The sequence below is a fragment of the Hemicordylus capensis genome, chromosome 5, assembly GCF_027244095.1.
Source record: "Hemicordylus capensis ecotype Gifberg chromosome 5, rHemCap1.1.pri, whole genome shotgun sequence".
NCBI lineage: Eukaryota > Metazoa > Chordata > Lepidosauria > Squamata > Cordylidae > Hemicordylus > Hemicordylus capensis.
The window spans coordinates 217,435,419-217,463,248 of NC_069661.1; the positions used below are offsets into that span (position 1 = coordinate 217,435,419).

Sequence of the window (27,830 nt, forward strand, 5' to 3'; positions counted from 1 at the left end):
TGTATTGAATGATTGATTTATTTCTATACTGCTTTTCATTAAGATAATCCCAAAGCAGTTTACAATATAATTAAAACAATGCACTTTTAAAATACAAGTCCAGTTATTAAATAAAAATATAAAATATAAAATATTTCTATTTAAATGTTTTAAAACCTATATAAAACAGTAACACTTTTTAAATGTTTTGATAGTTTTAATGTTTTAACATTTTGTAAAAACTGTGTTGGAGGCTGAGGAGCAGATGCCAGCTGGGAGAGCATGCCAAAGCCTGGGGGCTATGACTGAGAAGGCCCTGGCCCACATGCTCAACAGTCGAGCCTCTCGTTGTCAGCATGCAGAATAGAGACACACACACACACCCCCGATGATCTTGTCAAGTGGGCAGAAACCCTTGGGAGCAGGTGGTCCTTTAGATATCCAGGGCCCAAACCTGGATGGTAAGATAGCCAGGTTCACATTGCCTGAAAGGAAGAAATGAATCAAAGAAAAGGAAGACATACAGGGCATTCGTTGCAATTTTTTTTTTAAAAAAAAAAGGACAAAAAGGACAAAAACAGGGCACTAATTTGCATAAAATTGGCATATGTTAATTTATATGTGTAGATGTACATATAAATTAATAGTAATAGTAATAATTTTATTTACAGTCATTGACCAAACAGAAAATGGAAACTAGCAAGCATTAAAATGTGTGTGTGTGTATATATATACAATTTAAAATTGGGATGATATCCCATTATACCTTAACGTATAAGAACCCAACCTTTTCCAATGGCAACATTTAAAAACAGACATCAAAGTACACAATGCCTGCCTAATCCCTTTGCCCTCCCCCACCTCTGGAAGAGTTGAATAAAATTTTAAAAAGAAAAATAAATTATCTGCTCCAATCCCAGACAAAGAAGCAGTCTGAACAAATTATGCTATATTAGATTGGATGTGTTCCCTGACTTGATTGTTACTGGTGGGATGGCCAGGTCCACGCTGCCGAGAGAGGACATAGATAAAAAAAGAAAAGAAAAGAGGACATGGCCCTTTCCCCTCCACAAAGAGGACCGTCCTCTGTAATAGAGGACCCATGGCCACCCTTATATGGATTGGGGAAGACATGGTGGAAGATACTAATATTTAGTATTGGCATAGTCCTTTTGAACGTTCTAAGCACTTCACATACCTGGTGTGGTTGCCCCATTCCCATAATACCTATTAGGACCATTTCACCAGGCACATTTTAAAGGTAGCTGGTCCATAAGAAGAAATCCAAAAGCCACATTCTAGTAATACCTTTATTAGGACCAACCAAATGGCAGCTAACTTTCAAATGTTTAAGAACCCTGCATCAGGGACGTTGGGCCTGGTCAAATGGCTGCAAAGGTCTGCATTTTATAAAAGTCTTAAAACAGAGTCAGGAGGTGTTATGATGAAAGGTTCTTAAAAAGCTAACTGCTGCTCAAGGTGTCATGGCATTTTGACTCGTGGCTGACATTCAGAGAGCACAAAGTACCTGTGCAGTGAGAGAGCAGCCTAACAGAACTTCCTAGCTGCACCAGCGCAGCAGGGAAACAGTCATTATTTATACCCTCCTCTTCCCCAGGAACTTCTCTGTGCCATCCAAAAATATGTCCTTGAGGTTTGAACAGCCCTTCGGGACATATTTTTGGGTGTCAAAGAGGGCATTCTGGGGGAGGATGCTGCTTCCTTGGCTTCGGTCCTTTCTTGGGGCACGGTCTAGAAGGTGGGGAAATACTACTTGGCTCCTTGGTTATTGGCCTGTAGGATTCTGCAGGGTTTGGTTTTGTCCCCCATGCTGTTTAACATCTACATGAAACCACTGGAAGAAGTAATCTGCTGACTTGGACTGAGTTGTCAGCAATATGCAGATGACATTCAACTCTACTGAAGCGGTAGAGTCATCTGATCCTAGGGAGCAGTAGAGTAATCACCTGATCCTAGGGAGGCAGTAGAGATCCTGAGTCGGGGGCTGGAGGCAGTGATGGATTGGATGTGGGCTACTAAACTGAGATTGAATCCAGGCAAGACAGAGGTGCTGGTGGTCAGTAGGAGAGCCAATCAGGCTCTCCCCTTGAAAGAGCAGGTGCACAGCCTGGGGGTACTGCTGGATCTGGCTCTGCTTTTGAAAGCTCAGGTGGAGGCAGTGGCCAGGAGAGCCTTTGCACAGCTTTGGCTAGTGCATCAGCTGTGTCCCTTTCTCTAGGAGGCAGATCTGGCCACAGTTGCCCACGCCTTAGTCACATCACGGCTGGATTACTGTAGTGAGCTCTAAGTGGGGCTACCCTTGAAAAATATTCGGAAACTCCAGCTGGTGCAAAATGTGGCAGTTAGGATTGTATCCAGAGCTGCCTGCTGGGATCATATTACACCAATTTTGAAAGAGCTACATTGGCTCCCAATTTGTTTCTGGGTCCAATTCAAGATGCTGGGCTTGACCTTTAAAGCCCTTAATAGTTTGGGCCCTGGATATCTGAGGGACTGCCTGCTCCCAAGGGTTTCTGCCCATTGGACGAAGTCATCAGAGGGGACTCCACTCCGCGTGCCATCAATGAGGGCGGCTTGGCTGTCATGCACGCGAGACAGGGCCTTCTCAGTTATTGCCCGCAGACTTGGAATGCTCTCCCAGTGGGTATGCACTCCTCAGTCTTCATCAGAGTTTTTAGAAAGCAAGTGAAATCTTGGCTTTTTATCCAGGCTTTTATATGAGTGTTTTTGTTTGCTGCTGCTCTGTATTTTATGGTCCTATTGTGTATGGTTGTTTTAAAAAAATTAATTAGATTTGTATTTTTATATTTCAATTTAATATTTTTGTGTAACAGTTTTATAGTCTTATATAGTTTAAAATGTTTTATAAACCACCTTGAGATTGTTTTAATGAAATGCAGTATAAAAATATAACAATATTTTTAAATTTTTTAAAAAATAAATAAATAAAGGTGGTGTGGGGTAGCGCAGGGGGCAGATGCACTGCAGGCCTAGGCCTTGTTGCATCTTTTAGGGGCAGGATTTGGTCATTGTACTCGACAATACCAAAGGGATTTGTCATGTATGGTCACAGTGAAATACTTGAAATCTCCCCGCTCATTGGTACAGCTGAGCCAGTTGCTATTTCTAGTCCACACTAACACACAGCCTGGTGGATCAAGGCTTAAACGGATGGCGTTAGTGCCTTAATCATCTTTGCCCAGTGAGGGCAAAGGGGAAGGAGAGGGGGAAGAGGGTGAAAACTCCAGGTTCCCCTGTTGCTGCCCCTGCCACCCACTGCCTTATGTGACTCTAGGCAAGTCACTTAATTTTCCTGTACATGAAGGCCAATTAGTAACCACTTAAGAGTTCAGTCTCAAAGAAAGTAAGCAGACTGTGATAATATCTTGGGTTTCTCGTATGGAAGTGTGTTCAAACATATTTAGCTGGAACACTTGAGCAAGTGGTTTGTAAAACCCTCCCATCCCTGGGAGAATTTCATTAGCAAACTTGGCGCAGGCTTTGAATCCCCAGAGGTTTTGATTGCCCTAGAATGCCAAGACTGTGTGGGTTTAAGTTGCAATGATCAAGCCTCCCTGAGAAGGAGAACAAAATAGATTTGTGTCTCTGTGACCCATCCTGATGATTAACTGTACCACCCACACACTGCTTTTGGAAAGTAAAGGTGCACAGAGAGGCATTTTTGGTTGTGCTGCCTCATGCTTGCAGACTTCCTACTGCCTGGAGGCTCACCGAAGCCAGGGCAGCTTTGGGGAATGTTGAAGGGCCTTCTGCTTGTGATGGAGTTAAGCAGGTAGCAGGCTGTAGGTTTGAATCAGGACCGAAACAAAATTTCACATGAATTCAGAATGGGGCAAAATCTCCACGTTTTGAGTATCAGGGATTTTCAGATTTTGCTTTTAAGATTTTGATTTTGAGGCACTTCCTTTTTTTTTTTTAAAAGTGTTAACTTTGTTGATGAATATCAAGGCAATGACATATTGATGTCATGACCCAGACTCCCAAGAATGGCCAGATGTCCACTGACACAGAGGGATGGGGCTATAGCTGAATGGTAAAGCATCTGCCTTGCATGCAGAAGGTCTCAGGTTCAATCCCCAGCATCTCCAGGTAGGACTGGGAAAGACTCCTGCCTGGAACCTTGGAGAGTGCTTTCGGTCAGTTTAGACAAGACTGAGCGAAATGGATCAAGAGTTTGACTTGGTAGAAGGCAGCTTCCTATGCCCAGGAACCCCAAGCCAGGACCCCCTATGCCCAGGAACCCCAAGCCAGACTTAGATTCCAGCAAGGAATGTGCATGTTTGCCCCCAAGGCCCTCATGGTCCAAACAGCTCACTTGCCACCATTGGCACTGTGCCTGACAAGAACTAGTGAAAAGGCAATGGAGCACTAGGACGGAGGGCTGTCCCTTTAAGACTCTCCACAGAAGATGCTGAAAGGCATCTCTCATACTGTGAGGGAGGAGGCAATGGTAAACCCCTCCTGTACTCTACCAAAGAAAACCACAGGGCTCTGTGGGCGCCAGGACTCAAAATCAATTTGACGGCACACTTTATCTTTACCTTACCTTCTAACAAGGGGGTGGAGTCTGGGAGTGGAAGTCAGGGCCAGGGAGTACACAGGGGCTCAGTCAAGCTGCAGATCTTGTTGGAACAAGTTGTTTGCTTGAAACTGCTTGCTACCACTGACTGTGGCAGGGTCAGCCTTCCAGAATCTCTTCTTGTTCCACTGTCTCCCTCTTAGGAAAGGCAGTGAAGTTGCCAAAATGTAAAACTTCTCTCCATTGTTTTTAAACTTCTAATTCCAACAGCATTCATAATTTGTGAGAGTGTAAAAAAACAAACAACCCACTACCCAACAAATTAAATTAATATACATTTAAATAGTTGCAAACAAATTAAAGCTAGGGAAATTTGCCTGAGAATCCTGCCTCTTCGCTCTCCCTTCCTTATACCTTAGTTTTATCTGTTCTATTTTAGTTATTTAGGGGAATGTCCAAAAGGCAACTATCACTGCTTCTGGTTCAGCATTGTAAATATGGAAAGTATAGGAACATAGGAAGCTTCCATATACTGAGTCAGACCATTGGTCTATCTAGCTCAGTATTGTCTTCACAGATTGACAGTGACTTCTCCAAGGTTGCAGGCAGGAATCTCTCTCAGCCTTATCTTGGAGAAGCCAGGGAAGGAACTTGGAACCTTCTGCTAGGGATGTGCAAACTGGCTTGACGTTTAGCCAGCTGAACGACAAACCAATTTGGTTCAATGGTTCAGGGTCAAACCAAACCATCCCGTTCGGTCTGACCCCGGACCAAACACCCCCTGACTGTTTGGGGGTTCGCGAGGTTTTTTTAAAACGGATTTTTTTTAAGGCACTTGCCTCCTCCGGGGGAGTTGTTGGAGGCAGTGGGGGGGGGGTTTCCATGGAGGTTCCCCCTCCCCCCGCCGGCCTCAATGCAGCCCAAACCGGCCCATTTGGTTGGCTCTTTGGCCCGTTCAGGCCTCCCCCCTCGGTGCAGCGGCCATTTTAGAGGCCACCACGCCTGCACAATTGGCCTCTGAGAGGCTGCAGGTTAAAAAAGGAAAACAAGCTTGTGAACCCCCCCAGACTGAACGGGGGGGGGGGGATTGAGGGGTGCCGGACAGAACTGGCCCGGTCTAGTTCAAATCCGGTCTGGACTTGAACCGAACTGGGCCAGCTGGTTCCGTGCACATCCCTACCTTATGCTCTTCCCAGAGCGGCTCCATATCCTGAAGGGAATATCTTATAGTGCTCACACTTCTAGTCTCCCATTCATATGCAACCAGGGCAGACCCTGCTTAGCTAAGGGGACATGTCATGCTTGCTACCACAAGACCAGCTCTCCTCTCCTAACTAGAGAAGACAGGCACCTTTAACTAGAGAAAAAGGATGTGGTACAGCCTCCTGGGATTGTACCACTTTAGAATTCAGGTGGGCAATTAACTCTATTTTAAAGATATTTTTAATGCACAAAACACCCCACAATAGGTGATGTCTATTGGATGGATAGGTCCATCCATCACTACACCCTATGTTGTAGCGATGGATGGACCTATTGGGGCCTGAATTCCTCAGGTATGTTCTAGTCCACTTCCTAAGTTCTTGACTTTTATTTGGGGGGAGGCCACAAAAAGGCTGTTCACACACTGGGTAGGACAAATGACCTACTCTGGCTTGGAAGCTGTGCATGCTCCCAGTTTTTCCTTGTGTGTGAGCTAATAACTAGGTGGGGGGGGGATGATTGTGTGTGAGGCAGGAGCTGGGTTGGACAGTGCCGTCCTACCCAAGTTTCATACCCAGAATTTTACCAAGGTAAGAGGAAAAGCTGTTCTACCCAGCTCCCGCTTCACACACAATCACTCCCTCTTCCGCCTCCCTTGTTATTTGCTCACACACAAGTGACAATTGGGAGCACGCACAGCTTCCAAACCTGGGTAGGGCACTTGTCCTACCCAGTTTTTGACTGTATGAACGGCCTTAAAGTCTCTCTATAGAGAAAATGTGCAAGCATTAACTCTACCCAATGGCTTAGTAAGCCTTCTAGCCTCTAATGTTCTAGCCAAAAGCACTGGGATAGCTCTGACAAGCATTAGAGCACTTGGTGCTAATTTTTTGTATGTTATTAAAATTTTAGTTAATCTTCTTAAAATTTGTAATGCAGTATTTTAATTTAAATGTACAATACAACTTGTATTTCGCTTTTTTCAGCTTCACACTGTTTTAAGATTACTTCCAGTGTATTCTTAGCACAAGCACACATAGACGCACAAAAGTTCTGGCTGTGGGCTTGCCTGGCGCATACAAACCTAGCACATTAGAGAGAAACGTCGGCTAGAACCCTTCTCCCAAGCATGTCAGGAAGGTAGATTTTGATATGTGTGGACATTCAAACATGTGGTGCTGGGATTCTCATGGGGAATTTTGTTTTCTCCACAAAAGAAGCCCAGCAGCGGAGAGGAATAGTCTATCTGCTTCCCATCTAGTGCTGCCTGGTGTGAGTGCTGTTGGCTCCTTCTGCTGCGGCCTGCCTGCCTGCTCCGGCTTCCCCTGTGAGACTGCTGTCTGCTGCTTCTGTGAACATCGGTGGGGAATGTGTGCAGGACTGGGGCCAGGGGTGGATGACTCAGGATCCCCCGTGATGTGTAAAGGTGGGTGGGTATTTTAAATCGGCTTCTGTTTGAAATCCTGGGTGAGTTGAGTTTTAATGTGTCTGGGGTCTGTCTGGAGATGGGGAGACAGGGGGTGTATCCACTGATTATGGGGCAGCTATTCCAGTGGTGGTGAGGAATAAGAGAAGTCACACTGACAGGTCAGTAGGCCGTTGAAGGGGAAAGGAAACCAGAAACCTAATGGCTGCTTCCCCTTCTGGCTGTCCTGCCAGCTCTTTGACCTTGGAAAGCAATGCCAACCACCCACAGAGCCTCATCTTGCTCCTTTGTAATGCCAGGTTGGTCCAGAATAAACCTGAAATCATCCATGGTTTGATTCTGGATGAAGGGGCCAATCTGGTATGTATTACAGAGACTTGGCTGGGGGAGGCTGGTGGCCCAGTTTGGTCTGAGCTTCTCCCTCCAGGGTACTCCAGGGGAGGGGACGTAGGTGGGGAGGTGGAGTGGCTGTGGTCTATAAGAACAATATATCCCTTGCCAGGATCCCTGTTGAAATGTCTGGCCATATTGAATGTGTGTACAATACAATTTGGGGACCAGGAATAGACTGGGACTTCTGTTGGTTTACCAGTCGGGTTTACCAATCGCCTAGCTGACCAACGGAGTCCCTAACTGAGCTGATGGACTTGGTCTCGGGTTTGGCGTTGGAATCTCCCAGACTTGTGGTGCTGGGGACTTCATTGTTAACTTTGGGAAAATTTGTCCAGGGCGGCTCAGGAGTTCAGAGTAGCCATGACAACTATGGGCCTATCCCAAGTGGTCTTGGGAACGATGCATATTGCTGGTCACACACTTGATCTGGTCTTTCCATCTGAACAGGGTGGTGTTCCATGGGTGGGGCCTTCTGTGATTTCCCCATTGTCATGGATGGACCACTATCTGGTTAAGGCTGGACTCATGACCACATCCCACCTCCGCAGGTGTGGGGGGCCCATTAGGATGGTCCACCCAAGAAGGTTATTGGATCCAATCGGATTCCAAGAAGCCTTGGAGGGATTTAGTGTTGGCTCAGAGAGGTCGGAGAAGCCAGGAGATAGGGGTGGACAGGGCTAGAGAGAAGATCTCTAGAGAGACAGGGTATGTTCTGGGACTGGTGGAGCTCCAGTGAGGGACTGGGTAGGACAGGATCTTTGTCTAAAGGTCATAGGCAATCCAACTGTTGCTATGTTAGTCAGATTATCTATCTGTCTATCTACAGAATATTTGCCAGTGGGTGAAATATGTCACAAATCTTACATCATAACTTATACACACAGTAGTCAAGTCTTGTTATTGTTGTTATAGAAACCATTACCCTGCTAACTTGGCAAAGAGGCACCTTTTAACGTGGTGATTCTCTTTATTTAGCAGGGGGAGAGTAAGTGGCCCTATTCACCCCCAGCACAGTACCTCCAGTGACTGTTGCTGGTGTCTATCTTGTGTTTCTTTTTAGATTGTGAGCCCTTTGGGGACAGGGATCCATCTTATTTATTTATTATTTCTCTGTGTAAACCGCCCTGAGCCATTTTTGGAAGGGCGGTATAGAAATCGAATAAAATAACAACACCACCACCACTCTGGTGAAGAATTGGAATAATCAACTCACCAGGGCAGTGGACATGATCGTTCCTAAGTGTCCTCTCCAACCCGCTTCGAAATTGGCCCCTTGGTATATGGAAGAACTATGGGGGCTGAAGTGGTGAGGTATGACTAGAGCACAAGTGGAGAAAGACTTGATTCGAATCCAACAGATTACAACATAGAGAGCATTTGAAAATCTATGCTCAGGAGATACGTGCGGCAAAGAAGCAATTCTTTTTCTCCCATATCGCGTCAGCAAGTTCACATTCAGCGGACTTGTTCAGGGTTGTGAAGGGGCTTATGTGAGCCCCTTCCCCCTTGAATCAATCAATCTTTATTACGGTCATAGACCAGCATAAAGTAAGAGGGGTGATTAAGAGGGGTGATTACAGATTGCATTTTAAAACCAAAGTGTCAGTAGATAAAAAAGCCTAATACATACTTCAAGCATAAATCATGAATAAAAGAAACATTTCGATGACCAAGCAAAGATGACAATGGGTAAAGGCATAACAGAGTGGCTTAAAAAGTTACATGAGTAAACTTAGGGGCATATAAAATCATAAAGGCATAATTAAAAAAAATACAAAAGAGAGTCGCAGGAATGCAATGAAATGATATATATTTTTTAAAAAATTATTTATAGCCCGCTCTTCCTCCAAGGAGCCCAGAGTGGTGTACCACATACTTGAGTTTCTCCTCACAACAACCCTGTGAAGTAGGTTAGGCTGAGAGAGAAGTGACTGGCCCAGAGTCACCCAGCTAGTATCATGGCTGAATGGGGATTTGAACTCGGGTCTCCCCAGTCCTAGTCCAGCACTCTAACCACTACACCACACTGGCTCACCAATATAAAATGAAGCCATATAAAAAGGATGATTGCAAGTTAAAGTAAGAGCAGATACAAGTGATTACATATAAAATTGTACATATTAATACTAAAAGGACTTAAAATACTAAAAACAGTAGAAACAGAATCACACCTGAGGAATAGTAAAAGTCATAAAAATGCATTAAAAGTATTTTAAAAGCATAAAAGGGGGGCATAAAGTTGTAATAAGGTTAAAAGGCATTTTAAAAAAACAAACAGAAATACATAAAATATATAAAATCCTGAGTAATAAAACTAGAAAACAGCCGGATCGAGGGTTATGGGGAGCAGTAAAAGCGAGGTGCGAGAGCAATTGCAAGGCCTGCCAGAGTCACCAGGAGTCAGATTAAGGTTGATAGGACTCACTGCCCATCATCTGCCAACGAATGCTGGTTGCAGCCACACAGTACCTGGTGACGCTATATGTGATGGCAGGCTTAGAGTCAGAGAGTAGCAAGGAGCTGTAGAATTGGCTTGGACGACCTGGATACTTGCTTATTAGTGGAAGGATGAGAGAAGCATGTATGTTTCTATGGAACGAGCAGTATAGGCGAACATGCTCAGTAGTTTCGATCTGCCCTAAGCCACAGGGGCACTCCCTTGAATCAGTACTTGGAACCAGCAATTACTCGCTGTGATGTTTTTAATGATTTTTTTGTGTACAAAATCTCTTTTATTTGGGCCGACTTAGATTAAAACTCCACAATTATTACAGACTGTGATGCCGAGGTGTCCAGCAGCTCTTCTTATGTGATGACCCTGGATCAATTTCAGTTTGTGACTCCTGAGGATGTGGGCAAGTTGCTTGGAATGGTGAGGCCTACCACCTGCCCTCTTGATCCTTGCCTGACATGGCTTATACTAACTGGCAGGGAGGCTGTTGTAGAGGGCCTGGTAGAGATCATAAATGCTTCTGTGAGGGAGGGCAGGATGCCTCCTTGTCTTAAGGAGACAATCATTAGATTGCTTCTGAAGAAGCCTGCCTTGGATCCCTCAGAGTTAAGCAACTACAGGCCTGTCGCCAACCTTCTGTGACTTGGCAAGATGATTGAGAAGGGTGGTGGCCTCCCAGCTCCAGGCGGTCTTGGAGGAAGCTGATTATCTAGACCCATTTCAAGCTGGCTTTCGGATGGGCTATGGGGTGAAGACTGCCTTGGTCGGCCTGATGGATGATCTCCAATTGGAAACTGACAGAGGGAGTATGACTCTGTTGGTCCTTTTGGATCTCTTGGCGGCGTTCGATACTATTGACCTTAGTATCCTTCTGGAATGTCTGAGAGGATTGGGGGTGAGAGGCAAAGCTCTTACGTCACAGGCAGATTCCAGATGGTGTCTCTTGGAGACTGTTGTTCTTCCAAATCTGAACTTTCCTATGGTGTCCCTCAGGGCTCCATATTGTCTCCGAAGTTGTTTAACATCTACATGAAAACGCTGGGAGATGCTGAAACCAGATAAGAAAGAGGTACTTATTGTGTGGGGTTGGAACTTGAGAGACAATTTTGATCTGCCGGGTCACGATTTTGGATGGGGTCACGCTCCCCCGGAAGGAACAGGAATGCAGTCTGGGAGTGCTTCTGGATCCGAACCTTTTCCTGGTGTCCCAGGTTGAGGCAGTGGCCAGAGGTGCTTTTTATCAGTTTTGGCTCATACGCCAGCTGTGTCCGTTTCTTAAGATGAATGACCTCAAAATGATGGTACATATGCTAATAGCCTCTAGGCTGTATTACTGCAATGAGCTTTTGTGGGGCTGCCTTTGTATGTAGTCCAAAAACTGCAGTTGGTCCAGAATGCGGCATCCAGGTTGGTCTCTGGGTCATCTAGGAGAGACCATATTACTCCTGTGTTGAAAGAACTACAGTGGCTGCCAATATGTTTCCGGGCAAAATACAAGGTGCTGGTTATAACCTATAAAGCCCTAAATAGCTTAGGCCCTGAGTATTTAAGATAACGTCTTCTTCACCATGAGCCTCACCACCTGTTAAAGATCATCTGAAGAGGTTCATCTGCAGTTGCCGCCAACTCGTTTGGTGGATACTTGGGAACGGGACTTCTCCATTGCCGCTCCTGGACTTTGGAATGCGCTCCCTGTTGAAATAAGAGCCTCCCCATCTTTAAAAAGGCACTGATGACTCATTTATTCACCCAGGCTTTTAATTAGATTTATGGTTTTCATTTTTAATGTTGGTTTTAAATATTAATGATTTTAATGTTTAAATGATTGTAATTGTTTTAATGTTTTTAATTATTTTAATTGTAAACGGCCCAGAGAAACAAGTTTTGGGTGGTATAAAAATGTTAAATAAAAAACCAGTCAACCCCTTAAAAGCCATAATGCACATGTTCCCAGACTTGGGACCCAAAGGTTGCTGGACTAAAGTTCCCATTATCCCCAGCCACAATGGCCAAAGGCACCAGATAGCCAGAAGCATGCGCTTTAGCAAGCATTCTCCTTAACACTGGTGTAGCGATTGCATTTTGCTTTGCATCCTAACTTCTTGTTAGGTAGTAATGCAGATGCCCAACCACAAATGCCACAGTCAAGAAAAGGAGGGCTTCTATACAACTTCCTCAGACTAAACTGGGAGTTCAGGTGCGAGAAAACAGGTGACTTGCTCCATCTTTTCCCAGTTACTGCAAGTCCCTTCCCTCTCTGGTTAGCTCCCTGCAGCTCTCCTCCTTTTGCTTCTTGACTTCACCCCTTTCATACTCCTCAATCCACAAGGGAAGTTTACTCGGGAGTTCAGCATGGACAGCTATAGACCTGTTTCTAACCTTCCTTTATTGAGCAAGGTGACAGAGCATGTGGTGATGTCCCGGCTGCAGAGGGTCATGGATGATACGGATTATCTAGACCAGGGATCCTCAACACTGGGCCTCCAGATGTTCTTGGACTTCAGCTCCCAGCATCCTCAGCTGCAGTGGCCTTTGGCTGGGGATTCTGGGAGCTGAAGTCCAAGAACATCTAGGGGCCCAGCGTTGAGGATTCCTGATCTAGACCACTTTCAATCTGGCTTCTATCCTGGATAGGGGACATAAAATGCCTTGGTTGCTCTAGTGGATAACCTATGCCAGGAGTTTGACAAGGGGTGTATGTCCCTGTTGGTTCTGCTGGACCTCTCAGTGGCATTCGATACCACATGGTATCCTTCTAGACCGCCTCTCGAGTATAGGAATTGGAAGTACTGCTTTGGAGTGGCTTTGGTCCTTTCTTGGAGGGAAGGTCCAGAAGCTGGAATACTGCTCAGCTCCGTGGCCATTGGTCTGTGGGGTCCCGCAGAGTCTGGTTTTGTCCCCCATGCTGTTTAACATTTATATGAAACCACTGGGAGAGGTCATCTGTGGACTGGACTGAGTTGTCAGCAATATGCAGATGACACTCAGCTCTATCTCTCCTTATCATCTGATCCTAGGGAGAAAGTGGAGACCCTGAGTCGGGGGCTGAAGGCAGTAATAGGTTGGATGTGGGCTAATAAAGTGAGATTAAATCCGGACAAGACAGAGGTGCTGTTGGTCAGTAGGAGAGCCAATCGAGATGAGGGGAGTCAACCGGTTCAGGATGGGGTTGCTCTCCCCTTGAAAGAGCAGGTGCACACTTGGGGGTATTGCTGGACCTGGCTCTGCTTTTGGAAGCTCAGGTGGAGGCAGTGGCCAGGGGTGCCTTTGCACAGTTTTGGCTAATGGTATAGGTTTCCCTTTCCCGAGAAGGCAGATTTGGCCATAGTTACCCATATCTTAGTCAAGTCATGCCTGGATTACTGTAGTGCGCTCTATGTGGGGTTGCCCTTGAAAAATATTCAGAAACCGCAGCTAGTGCAAAATGCAGCAGTCAGAATTTTATCCGGAGCTGCCTGCTGGGATCATCTCCATCACAGTTTTTAGAAAGCAAGTGAAATATTGGCTTTTTACCTAGGCTTTAATGAGAGTGTAAACTACCTTGAGATTGTTTTAATGAAAGGCGGTATAAAAATATAAAAACAAATAAATGAATAAAATGTGGAAACAGATGTCCTGGAATTAAGAGGCGTGGGTCTAGATCAAACGACAGATCAAGCCCCATCTGTAGCAGCCAGCCTTGTATGAAAGGTCTTCGGGTTGATTGCTAGGCTGCTGACACAGGGACTGACTGAAGTGCTAGGATTCATTGCCGTGATATTTTGGAGGCCAGAACTATAAAAAGATTTCAGTACATCTCTCCATAGAAGAAAACATGGGAGGATTTGAGATACTGGTCGTGGAGGAAGACCCTACGTAGTAAGATAAGAAAATGTCCAAAATATTTTGCTGCTGGAAGTGAAAAAGAATATGATGTCTCCCCCCAATTGTAGGTAGGTGCTCAGTAGTCTCAGGTCATGCTACCAAGGCAACAGGTAGACAAGACATGTCAGCATCCTCAGACCATGCCACCAAGCCAGGCAGTAGTGTCAGGGACATTCCTAGCTCGTGTGGGTGGTGGAAGAAGGGAAAGAAGAGTTGCACCCCAGTGGGGCAAAGAGGGGGAAATTAATAGCATGCCCCAGCAGGCGTGAGGAAGATGGTGGCAGTGCATGGCAAAGAGGCTCTTGGGATGGCGTCTGTGGTGGCAGGGGGCTATTATGTTGCCCCATGTGCCCTCCTCACACCTGCACCTGAGGTGACCAACTCACCCTGCCCCTATGTGGGGAGTAAGTAAAAGATGGAGTCAGTGGAGAGAGAGTCCAGTAACTTAAGAGACAGGCCTTGAGGAAGAAATCTATTGAATGCTATTGAATCTGTGTGTATACCAATTTACCAAGTGCCACAGTTGCCATAGGGATTGTGATTGTGACTTGAAGCCTGAGTGGGGAGGGGGCTGGTGAGCTCTGTCCTTAAGTGGCAGTCCATGATATGAAAAGTCTGGCATAGAAATCTTTGCTCTGACCAAGGTACCTTGAATTAGGCTTCTCACACTAGTCCCCAGTGTGGCTTTTGTTACGATGGAAAAGCTTAGGTCTTCAAAAATGAGGTCACCTCACCGATTCCTCACAAATGGAGAGCCATTTTGTCAGCTGGATGAGGCCTAAGCAGCTGATGAAGTAAACTTAGCCTCTATGACACCACTTTTTCGCCCTGGACAAGCTGTTGTTCACTGTTGGCTGCTTGACAGCTTGGCTTTTTCCTAGCCTCTGAGGACTACATGGAATACTGCTAAATCTCAAAGCTCTCTTTCCAGAAGAAGAAAGGTTGGAGAAAGGTACAAGAAGCCACATTTTAAAAGGAAATATTCTGAGGGCAAGAGGCCATTTGTCTTGAATAGCTGAGATAGTTTAATCCTATTCAGACATTATGCTGTGTATGCATTCAGGTGTCTGTACACGTGTACATGTTTTTATGTGAATGACTGTACATTTGCTCATTTTAAAAGTGAACCCGGGTGCAGACCCTCTCAAATGCAGATACAAAGCGTACTGCTGTACATGCATTGAACATATAGTGTGAACTGGATGATAGTCTTGCTCAGTTCAATTATGAGCCGACTGCACATGATGTGGAAGGAAGATGGGATGTTGAGTCTAATGTTTTGTGAAACTTAAATTCAAGCTTTCCTCTCTGCACTTGCTGCTAAAGTAAGGTCAAAATAGATGGCATTTATGGCATGCTTAGCCATCGCTCATCTCTTTTCTTCTGCAAATAACAGCAGATTTGAGCCCAGTCTGGAGAGGGAGGGGAATTATTAACTCTTTCCCTCCACTGTGTCCTGATCCGGTTGCTATTCCACTCAAAAGGGAAGCTGCCATTGCCACTATGGAAGCCCATGTTTTCCTCGCCTGCCATTTAGACAGTATAGCCTTTTCATGCTTATCTACTATATGTCCATGGGCACCACAAAGGGCAGACAGGAGGAACCTATCAAACCTGCTCCATCTTTCAGGAAATGTGATTATTGCTCAGGAAGTGTATCTGCAGCCTGACAGTTAATTGGGTCTGTGTTAATTGGGTCTCCAGCCCACGCCCCCTAGCTCCCGTGGCAGGGTGGTGAGTTGCCATTTCTGTCTCTGCAGGGTGCAAACCATGGCGTGCCAATCCCTCCCACTCCAATGTCTCTACCTGAAGGATGCTACACTGCATCTAAATTTTACCTCATCTCCCCTTTTCTGACTGCCACTGTCATTCTTCTAGAGGTTCTCCTTCAGCAAGGCTTGTTCTTTTTTATGTTTAACAATTTTGTCCTTGTATGCTTTCTATCAATTTACCCAGCACAGTAGTTAAGCTAACCAGCCTGTAGTTTCCTGGATCCCCCTAGATCCCTTTTTGAAAATTACATTACCTACTTTCCAGTCCTCTGGAACAGAGCCTGATTGTAGGGACAAGTTACATATTTTAGCTAGGAGAACAGCAATTCACATTTGAGTTCCTTCAGAACTCTTGGGTGGATGCCTTCTGGCCCTGGCGATTTGTTTTTTAGTTTTTCAAGACAGTTAGAACATCCTCTCTTGTCATGTCAAAATTGGCCTTCAGCCTCCAAAGCTGAGAAGCTCAGTTTGAGAGTGGGTATATGGTCAGTATCCTCCGCCATGAAGATATATATTCAGCTTCTCTGCTATATCATCCTTAATCAACCTCATCATCTAAAGGTCCAACTGCCTTCCTGGCAGGTTTTCTGCTTCTGATATATTTAAAGAAGATTTTGTTATTCCCCTTGACACTTCTAGCTATATGATCCTCAAACTCTCTTTTTGCATCTCTTATTGTCTTCTTGCATTTCTTTTGCCAGAGTTTATGTTCCTTTCTGTTCTCTTCATTTGGACAGGACTTCCATTTTCTGAAGGAGGTCTTCTTCCCTTTTATAGCTTCCCTGACACTACCTGTTAGCCATGCTGGCGTAATCCTGAACTTGGCGGTACCTTTCCTCCTTCTTACTATACTTTCCAACTGAGCTTCTATTATTGTGGTTTTGAATAAGTTCAATGCATTCTGGAGTGATTTGACCCTCTTGACTTTCCCTTTCAGCTTCCTTTTTAGCAGGCCCCTCATTTTTGAGATTTCCTCTTCTGAAGTCTCTGTAGCACTTCCTTGGCAATGCTCCACTCACATATAAGCATAACTGGATCACATTATGGTCACTATTCCCCAGTGGTTCTATAACTCTGACAGATGTCCAGACCAGGTCCTGGGCACCACACAGGATTAAGTCCAAGGTTGCCTTCTCTCTGGTTGGTTCTGCAACCAACTGTTCAAAGCAGAGGCACTCTTACCCCTGGACTTCTGGGTGGATGTCCAAGGCCACCACACCACCTGCTCCCTCCCCCTCCGCAATCCTCTTTAGTCTGTCCCAGGTGGTGTGGTCACTGCACCACACCACTGGCCCGTGCGGAACCAGGCGGCTGAGTGTGACGGTGACCTCACCTGTACCATGTGGCCGAGCATGACTTCTGCTTTAGAGATTGGGGTGGGTGGGTGGGGAAAGAAATATGTGGGATGGGAATATGTTAAGTTGCGTGTTGAAATGTTTCTGCTAATGCATATTTGCATAAATATACTTGTCTTATATTCTTACATTTTTGTGAGTTCAGTTGCTGTTTGTGCCCTCAAGAACCCACATGTTAAAAATGGTGTGTGTGTAGGGGGATGATACTTAACGTGCAGTGGGGGTGAAGGGGACTTCCAAAGGCCTTTAGGTCCAGGCTCCAAAATTACCGAGGTGCACCTCTGGTTCTAAAGCACAGTCATTTAGCATGTCTAGAAATTTGGCCTCTCTGTCAATACTCACTTGTGAATTTGCCCAGTCTGTGTGAGGGTAACATAAGAACATAAGAATAGCCCTGCTAGATCAGGTCCATCTAGTCCAGCATCCTGTTTCACGCAGTGGCCCACCAGATGCCGCTGGAAGCCACAGGCAGGAGTTGAGGGCATGCCCTCTCTCCTTCTGTTACTCCCCTGCAACTGATACTCAGAGGCATTCTGCCTTTGAGGCTGGAGGTGGCCTATAGCCCTCAGACTAGTAGCCATTGATAGACCTCTCCTCCATTAAGTTATCCAAACCCCTCTTAAAGCCATCCAGGTTGTTGGCTGTCACCACATCTTTTGGCTGAGAATTTCACAAGTTGATTATGTGTTGTGTGAAAAAGTACTTCCGTTTGTTGGTCCTAGATTTCCTGGCAATCAACTTCATGGGATGACCCCTGGTTCTAGTGTTATGTGAGAGGGAGAAGGATTTCTCTCCACACCATGCATGATTTTATAGACTTCTATATGTCTCCCCGCAGTTGTCTTTTTTCTAAACTAAATAGCTCCAGGTGTTGTAGCCTTGCCTCACAAGAAAGGTGCTCTAGGCCTCTGATCATCTTGGTTGCCTTCTTCACCACCTTTTCCAGTTCTACAATGTCCTTTTTTAGATGTGGTGACCAAAATTGTACACTGTATTCCAGGTGTGGCCACACCATAGTTTTGTATAAGGGCATTATAATATTACCCATTTTATTTTCAACCCCCTTCCTAATGTTCCCTAGCATGGAATTAGCCTTTTTCACATTTTTCAGGGTAACTGAAGTCACCCATTACTACAGCTTTGTCTCTCTTTGATGCCTCTCTGATTTGCTTCTACAACTCCAGGTCACTTTCAGCGTTTTGATCCAGAGGGCAATAGCACATCCCTAGTAACACATTCCCTTTCAGTCATGGTTCTGATAATGCCTTGTGGTAAGGACAGTAGATATTATCATTGACTCAGATGGGATCATTTCTAGAACAAAGCATTACTCAAAAAAGGAAGTGCTTCTGGGTAGCTCATAATGAGGAAGCTAAAGATTCATGTGTTGTTCAGATGTTCTCCGGCAAAAAGAGGCTTTCAGCACTGTCCATATGGGTGGGAGGCATACAACACGATGAATTTGTATTCATGTAAAGAGGGAGTTGTTTCCTTTCTTGGAGAAAGGCTTTTGTGAAGACAGGAGCCAAAAATTTGCACTGAGGGCCTCTCATGAGTGGGCTTTGAATCAGGCTTAAAAAGAGAGAATTCTAGCCTAGAAATAGCAGCCCAGAGTTTAGGAGAAAAGCATGGTTATTATTCCTCATACAGAGCAGATTTATGTGATACCTTAGCATAGGGCACAGAGGACAGGTCTGGATGATGTAAGAAATGATGACACACGGGGATGTGCCAAGAGTACTCCTGACAAGATGTCCTCCATGGCCATCCCAATGCCCCCACTGGCATGGTCCTTTGTCTTGTGGGGAGGGCTGCTAATCTGAATGGCCCCTTTATACATCTTCCAAATTCAAGTATTTAGAGCAAATTCAAGTATTTAGAGTAAGTATTAAGTATGTAGGGGGCCATTTGGATGAACAGCCCCCCAACATGACAAAGGGATGTGCTGGGAGAGTATTGGGACGTCCACAGAGGGTTCTTGGCATACCCCCTTTCTAATTCTGTGGACTGGCAAAGTCTTGTCCAAACTGGCCAATATATACCCACCTTTCCTTCAAGGGGCTCAAAGCAACATGTATAGGATACCCAGTTAACTTTATGGCTGAGTGGGGATTTGAACCTGGTCCTACCCAGTTTTGTGGCCACTTCTGGGCCCCACATTTTAAGAAAGACATTGATGAACGGGTTCAGAGGACGGCAACAAAGATGGTGAGTGTGGTCTTGAAACTAACTGCTATGAGGAAGAGTTGAAGGAGCTGGGTATGTTGTGCCTGGAGAAGAGAAGACTAAGGGGCAATATGAGAGCTGTCTTCACACATTGGAAGGGCTTCCACATAGAAGGAGGAGCGGACTTGTTCTCTGTTGCTTCTGAGGGCAGGACTGGAAGCAATGGGTTGAGATTACGAGGCAGCAGATTCAGTCTAGACATTAGGAGGAATTTCCTAAGAGCAGAATTTCCTAAGAGCAGTTATGCAGTGGGACAGTATCAGCCAAACCTCATCCAGTGGTGGGCTCTTTTTCTTTAGAGGTTTTCAGACAGAGGCTGGGTGGCAGTGATGCCATAGCAGTTCCCTGCACTGACAAAGGGATTGGACTAGGAGATGTCCAAGGTCCCCTCCAACTCTAAAATTCAAGGATTCTGTTACTCAGTCCTAGTCCAGCACTCTAACCACTATTCCACACTGGCTCACAGTGGAGTTAGAAAGCCTTCAGCCACCAGTCCTTGAGGTAAGGACTCTGCAAGAGGAGCTCTGCTTGAGCAGACTAAGGATTCATCTTATTCAGCATCTTGTTTCCAACACTACTGCCTCTGAATATTATTATTTATTATTTTTACATGTATATCCTGCTCTTCCTCCAAGGATCCCAGAGCGGTGTACTACATAGTTTAGTTTCTCCTCACAACAACCCTGTGAAGTAGGTTAGGCTGAGAGAGAAGTGGCTGGCCCAAAGTCACCCAGCTAGTATCATGGCTGAATGGGGATTTGAACTTGGGTCTCCCCGGTCCTAGTCCAGCACTCTAACCACTACACCACGCTGGCTCTCCATTTGGTTCTCCATATGGAGGCTCCATTTAGCTATCATGGTCATTGGGTAGGCTTACATGTTGTGAATTTGGTTCTTTTAAAAAAATCATCTAGTTTGTCCTAAATTCTGTTGCTGTTCATTGTGAAAGTAAACCGCATTAAAATCAGTGGGACGTCCATCTTACCTGTTCGGCATCGTGGTGCTAGTCATTTTTTCTGTATCCAAAATAATAGGCTCCTGTGGGCATATGCGCATAGAGATTGCATACGGAATTTTGACACATCTCTTTACATTAATATTGATGTGTCTGTAAGTCAGGCCTCTATTCTCTGTAACATTCTTAGAGCCAAACTAGATGTGATGCAGAAGATGTCTGTGTGTGTGTGTGTGTGTGTGTGTGTGTGTGTGTTTAATAATAGCCACAGGGGAGGAGGAGACAAATTGGACTGCCACTTCAGTGCTGGGGCATAGAGTTTCATTTTGTTCTTTAGCCCTTTCCCCTTGCAATGCTTTCCCAATAAATGTGCACACACAACCTCTGCCACCCGCCACCCCGCACATACTGCTATTTGCCCAATTAAGAACCATATAGGTATTTATCACAGGAGGAATAGCAGCGGTGTGTGTGTGGAGGGGTGTGTGGGAGAGGGAGGAAGGGAGAGGGAGAGAGAGAGATTTCCAGGGTGGTCCAAGGATCACAGTCCTCAGGCAAGGCTGCCCCATGCCCCTGATGGAGGTAGAGGTGTACCTAGGTAATTTTGGAGCCTGGACCTAAAGGCCTTTGGACACCACCACACACACACCCTGCCACTGCACGTTAAGCATCATTTTTTAACACGTAGGTTCTTGAGGGCACAACCAAAACCACCCAGGACAGACTAAAAGACAATTTGGGGGGGCCCAGGGGGTGTGGAGGAGACCCTGGACTTCGGCCCCAAAGTCTAGGAGTAAGAGCGCCTCTGGGTGGGGGTCAGCCTTCTTTCAAACCCACCCTTGCAAGCTTTGAAAGTGGCATGGGGGGTGGGTAGCTGGGAAGCTTGTCGGCAGCCTCTTCTCTCCTCCTGCTTTTTACACACTTTGCGAGGCGTGTGAGGAGAGGCGGTCCTTGCCAAGCTTGCAAGAGTGAGGGCAGTCCTGAGGAGCTGCTCCAGTGGCAGCAGCGGGGAGAGGGGGGGCGGATCTTGCTGCCCTGCTGGTGCGCCAAAAATCTGCCGACTGAGATGACAGCTTCACTTTGGCTCATGAAAGGGCCACCGCCTCTGGAGACTTATATCAGGAAGACAGTGCAGAGAAGAAGGGTTAACCCCCCTCCATCCCCAGCGTTGCACTCCTGATCCAATTCCTCCCAGCCAACAGCTATTAACTTTTTAAAAAGAAAACAGGAGGCCCTGATCACAGATCTCTCATGCTGCATCTAGTTAGGCCTGTAGGAATTTCCAGAAGGACACCAGGCTGCTTTAAATGTGGCATTGTTTACCCTGTATGAACACACCACGCCCATCAGGGATGGAACAGCTGAGAGTTAGTGATCTTTAGGTCAGGTCAGATAACAGAGTTTATGATATGGCAACTGGACCAGTTAATAAGAGGAATGCCTGTTCCAGATGGGGTCATGATCACCCCAAAGGATCAGTTTTGTAGTCTAGGGATTCTACTGGAATTCCAGGTGGCAGCTGTGACCCAGAATGCCTTTCTTTTATCAGCTTTGCCTGATGTGTCTGCTGCTGGAAGATAAGGGACCCAGCCACTGTCACCTGTGCTTTAGTGACTTCCAGATTAGGCGCTTGTAACATGCTCTATGTGGACTGCCCTGAAGAGGGTTTGGAAGCTTCAGCTAATGCAGAGTGTTGATGGTGGATTATTAGCAGGCACAAGCATAGATATGATTATATTTGACTATGTTTCTACGTGTATGTGAGTGTGTGTGTGTGAGAAAGAGAGGGATACACACACACACACACACACACACACATATGGGGGGGCAGTATAGGGGGAAAGGGTTAACCTTCACCCCCTTCCACATAATAGCTGCTATTAATTTATTTTAAAAAGTAGAAGATCCTGGTCACAGATCTCCTGTTTCTCATTTAATCTGGCCCCTCAGTCATTTCCAGGAGTTACTGATTTTTTAGTCCAGGAATACCAGATTTTTAAATGTGATGTTGTTTACCCTGCATGGGTAAAATCAGCCAGCACCTTGAACTGGGCCTAGGGACAAACTGGTAGCCACTGCCAATGTCTCAAAGTAAAGGTAACGTGATTGAGATGTTGCCACTGACTACCAGTTTTTTTCTGGATCCAATTCAAGGTGTTGGCTTATTATTGTTGTTGTTTTTGTTTACTACATTTATATACCACCTTGCTACTTGGGCATTCAAGGTGGTTTACAATTTAAAAATATTAAATGAACAACAAAAATTTCAAGAGATAAAACAGGGACAACATAGAATGTTTACTTCTTGAATAATGTGAAATATTTTGTGTTGAGTAAAAGCAGAGCACAGCAGCATCAGATCCTGGGAGCAGTGTGAATTCCACTGCTTTCCATTGTGTGAACTTCTTCTACTGTCTACCACTATGGAGGAGAGCTGGTCTTGTGGAAGCATGCATGAATTGTCCCCTTTGCTAAGCTTCGTGCTCTGCCCTGGTTGCATTTGAATGGAGCACTGTAAGATATTCCCCTTAGGGGATAGGCCACTCTGGGAAGACCATCTGCATGCTTGCATGCAGAAGGTTCCAAGTACCCTCCCTGGCTTCTCCAAGATAGGGTTGAGAGAAATTCTTGCTTGCAACCTTGGAGAAGCTCCTGCCAGTCCATGTAGACAATACTGAGCTAGATGGATCAATGATCTGATTCAGTATAAGGCAGCTTCCTATGATCCATTCCAGATGCACCCTGAAAATCATGGCTTTTAAAATCATTTTATTTCAAAGAGATACAGTTAGAAGGGTGTTTGTTTGTTTGTTTGTTTGTTTGTTTGTTTGTTTTTAAAGGAAGCCTCTGGCCCCATATATTCCACTACTTCCAAATTCGTCTTTAGCACAGCTTTGCCATGTTAGACATGTCAGTTAATAATCATCATCAGACAACTGTTGAAGTCTGGTCAATGAACCTTAAATCTTACCTAGAGCTACGCTGGCACATTCACACAGTTCTATCGACACAACTTACATCTCATGAGTGAGTTACATCAATTAGTAACAACTGAGCTGTAGAGTTCTGCTCTGCTCCCACGGGGCACAAGGTGCTTTGGGAGCATTCAGAGGTGACAGGTACATTGCTACAACATGTCTTGCCTGTAGGTGTGGTTGTAATTAATTTTCTCTGAGGCAGGTTTAGCTGTGTGCGAGCCAAACTGTGAGGGGCTCTGGGTGCTGATAACAGCATGTGCTTGTTTAACATCTTCAAATTTCTCAAGAGTCTTTCTTTCTGTGTTTAATAATAGCTAAGCTGTGTAAGGGGAAATCCAAAGTGAATTCTTAGAGCTTTGTCAATACACATCTAACGGTTGTCTCAGTTTTCAAACCCATTGCTCAGAAAGCAAGTGCAAGCCACTTCCAGTAAGTCTGAACTTAGTCCAGATCCATCAGAGCAACTGACTTCTCTCAGTTAGCCACCTCATCCCTTGAGGATTTCACCCCACAGTTTTGCTAGTTGGTTTTTGAGAGCCTGCAGGGAGACAACGCCAGTATCCTCACTGTAAGCACAACACACCTACAGGATAGAAACTCAGCTTGGGTTCTGTCCTAGGACATAACGTTGACCCTAATAATAAGGTTATTATTATTTTATTATTATTATTATTATTATTATTATTATTATTATTATGCTTTATACAAAAAGGAAATATCTCATAGTTTACATAGCAAAAGAAATAAAGGGGTGGTGGTTGTTCCTGCCCCAAAAGAAATACTAGAAAGACACAAGCAAACAGCCACTGGAAAAAACAACATGCTGGGATGAATAGGGACAATTGCTCTCCTCCTGTTAAATGTAAGAAAACCACTCCTTAAAAGGTGCCGCTCTTTGCCCAGTTATTAGGGTTGGCTGGCTGGCTTGCTACCTCTGAATAATAGCTGCAGGGGAGCAACAGCTAGAAGCGGGGTATGCCTTCATCTCCTGCTTGTGGGCTTCCCAGAGGAATCTGGTGGGCCACTGTGGGAAACAGGATCCAGGACTAGATATATCTTGGGCTTGATATATACCACCTTTCATAAAATATATTGATTCAGCAAGGTTCTTCTTATGACTTATGGAGGCCAAGATGTGTGTTTTCATAGCTTTTTGGGAATCTTTCTTTCGCCAAAACTTGTCTTATTCAAGCCACTACAAGCTTGGTCTCACACACTCTTATAGAAAAAAGACGACTGCGGGGAGACATGATAGAGGTCTATAAGGTCATGCATGGTGTGGAGAAAGTGGAGAGAGAGAGATTCTTTTCCCTCTCACACAACACTAGAATCAGGGGTCACGCCATGAAATTGATTGCCAGGAGGTCTAGGACCAACAAACGGAAGTACTTTTTCACACAACGTGTGATCCACTTGTGGAACTCTCTGCCACAGGATGTGGTGACAGCCAACAACCTGGATGGCTTTAAGAGGGGTTTGGATGACTTCATGGAGGAGAGGTCTATCAATGGCTACTAGTCAGAGGGCTGTGGGCCACCTCCAGCCTCAAGGGCAGGGTGCCTCTGAGTACCAGTTGCAGGGGAAAAATGGCAGGAGAGAGGGCACGCCCTCAACTCCTGTCTGTGGCTTCCAGCGGCATCTGGTGGGCCACTGTGCGAAACAGGATGCTGGACTAGATGGGCCTTGGGCCTGATCCAGCAGGGCTGTTCTTATGTTCACTCAGGAAAGGAGGAGGAGAAGGGTTGGGCAACTCCACTGAAATATGAATATATATGCTCATGAACACATTTGCACACTTTTCTCTTGTTTTGAAGTGGTGGCCAAAGCAGAGCTAAAGTGATTGAGCTAGAAGACCAGGTCTGGGAAGCAAGAAAGGCATCAATACAGCACCTCCAATTAAGCAAGATTGCCCCTGTCAGAGGCAACTGCGGTATGATAGTCTACAGTAATAATTGCTGTATTGTACCCTTCTTTTAATACAGACTTACCAACCTTTTTTCCTGCACTATTTTCATTGACAGACAGGTACTACTGTGTCAATAGTGGCTGTCAATGAAAATAGTGCAGGAAAAATGGTAGTAGGTCTGTATTAAAAGAAGGGTAAGATAAAGTGTGCTGTCAAGTTGATTTCAACTCCTGGCACCCACAGAACACTGTGGTTTTCTTTGGTAGAATACAGGAGGAGTTTACCATTGCCTCCTCCCGCACAGTATAAGATAATGCCTTTCAGTATTTTCTTATATTGCTGCTGCCCACCAATAAGTACCAGCAGGGATTCGAACCGGCAACCTTCTGCTTGTTAGTCAAGCATTTCCCCGCTGTGCCACTTAAGGTGACTCAAAAGAAGGGTACAATACAGCAATTATTATTGTAGACTATATTGTATTGACTCTCCCTAGAATCTTATTCAGGAAGAAGTAATTGCTGATCTGGTATTAGTGGTACACACACATTTGACAGTGAGTGTTGTGACTTTTGATCAAGAACATCCAGAAGACTTTGGAACCATATCAGAACATTAAAAGTACAGGTAGGAATATGGATGATCTGAACATTCATGGTTTGGATTTTGTGTTTGGCATAAAGTTAGGTTTTCATGGCAAAGACAGTGTCTCATCCAAAACATGTTTATCTGGAACTACACTGATTTCAGTGGGTCTTAGTTCCAAGTAACTATGTTTGCAGCATGATATTTAAAATGAAATAATACATTTGTTACAGAAAAAAAAAGGAATGAATTTCAGGAATCCCCAATGAAGAAATTGTTTGTGCAACTGGAGAAATGGAGGAGCTCCCCAACTCTCTGTTATTGATGTATCATCACTTGAGAGCCAGCATGGTGTAGTGGTTAGAGTGCTGGACTAGGACCGGAGAGACCCGAGTTCAAATCCCCATTCAGCCATGATACTTGCTGCGTGACTCTGGGCCAGTCACTTCTCTCTTGGCCTAACCTACTTCACAGGGCTGTTGTGAGGAGAAACCTAAGTATGTAGTACACTGCTCTGAGCTTCTTGGAGGAAGAGCGGGATATAAAATGTAAATAATAATAAATATAAGTAATGTAGTACTGTAAGGGCAGAATGGGTGGGGCTGAAAACTGGTTTACTGAGTCATGGGGCCCGAGTTCATACATATTTACTTGGGAGTAAGTCCCACTGGCTGACATCCTGACTAAATTACTCAGTATTACTACTCAGGAGTTTCTCTAAAGGGCTACTAAATTTGAATAGGACTTCCTATAGTAAATTTATTCAAGATGTCAGGCATTGAGTTCCATGGGACTTACTCCTAAGCTGCAGTGCATAAGACTGCAGCCTCAATGGCATGATGTTTGAGTCATAACTATAATGTTTGTTTCTTACAATGAGGATTGCACTGCCATGTATCAAGCTTTCATTTTGCTCTAGGGTTTCTGTCCCTGATGGCTGCACAGAAAAGCTGCATTGAGAAAATATCTGAAGGATTGTCTACTACTCCCACATAGGTTTGCCCAGCCCGAGATCATGTAGAGCGCCTCTGCTGTGCAATCCCACTATCTTCTGAAGCACAACTGTCACTGACGCGTGGGCAAGCCTTCTCAGTGGTAGCCCTGGATCTTTGGAACTCCCTGCCCCTTGATCTTAGGCTAGGCCCCTCCCTGTTTAATTCTAAACTAAAGATGAAGACATTTTTATTCCAGCAGACTTTCCCCTAACTCTGTATATATTTCTTTGTGATTGCCCTGCTTTAAGAATGGTCTTATCTTGCATTGCTATGATTTTAGACTGTTTTGCTCTGTTTTTTTGATGGATCTTGTTGTAAGGTAAAGTGTGCCGTCAAGTTGATTTCGACTCCTGGTGCCCACAGAGCCCTGTGGTTTTCTTTGGTAGAAAACAGGAGGGATTGACCATTGCCTCCTCCTGCGCAGTACGAGATGATGCCTTTCAGCATCTTCCTATATCGCTGCTGCCTTATCAGCAGGGAGTCGAACCAGCAACCTTCTGCTTGATAATCAAGCAGTTCCCTGCTGCGCCACTTAAGGTGGTTGTAAACCGCCATTAATTCATTGATGAAGAACGGTAGCACATAAATCCTTTAAATTAATAAATAAATTTAGCTAGTGGAACACTTGGAAGGCCAATATTATGCATATGTCTTTGATATTAAGTCCCATTGCGTTCCATAGTTCATAAAGGGATCACATTAAGGAACATTAAATAAGCCTTCACCTCTACCCCCTCGTCTGCAGTTTACACGCTTGCCTGAAGTACGTAAAACATCACTCCTCTCTGATCTGGAAGCATCCATCTTCCAATACCTCTTCAGAAATGTAATAAGCAACAACAACAACAACAAAACCAGACCCGGGATGCTGGACTTCGGTGGGCTGAGCTGTACAGCCCCATCCTGTGCATACTTGCTCAGAAGCAAACTGCAGCAAGCCCGATGGCGTTTACTCCCGAGCAAGCCTGCACAGGAGGATTGCAGCCTTTAGTGTCCTTACCTGAACAATGGGCGCATGACTGGACTGACTCTCTCTCTCTCACAAAGCCTTTCGCGACACTTCTGGATTCCGGGAGCCGGCTGCGCGTCGCAGCGGCGCAGTGTCGAGCCACCTGTCGAGCCACGGAGGCGTTTGTATTGACAGGGTGGCGTTGGCAGACTTCTGGGGGGGGGGGGCGGGCGG

General features: G+C 45.2%; 1 protein-coding gene and 1 long non-coding RNA gene across 2 annotated transcripts in view; one reads left to right on the forward strand and one right to left on the reverse strand.

The window, feature by feature from the left end:
- Positions 1–27,824, reverse strand: LOC128326522 (uncharacterized). The gene is made up of 2 exons (XR_008308093.1): positions 27,648–27,824; positions 1–464 (listed from the first exon to the last, which is right to left on the reverse strand). It is a non-coding gene; the product is annotated as an uncharacterized LOC128326522 (long non-coding RNA).
- The window catches only part of CSNK1E (casein kinase 1 epsilon), a 68,110-nt gene continuing 54,807 nt past the window's right edge, over positions 14,528–27,830 (forward strand). The window contains exon 1 of the mRNA XM_053253479.1: positions 14,528–14,830. The gene's annotated coding sequence lies outside the window, so the exon portion shown is untranslated. The remainder of the gene's footprint in view (positions 14,831–27,830) is intronic.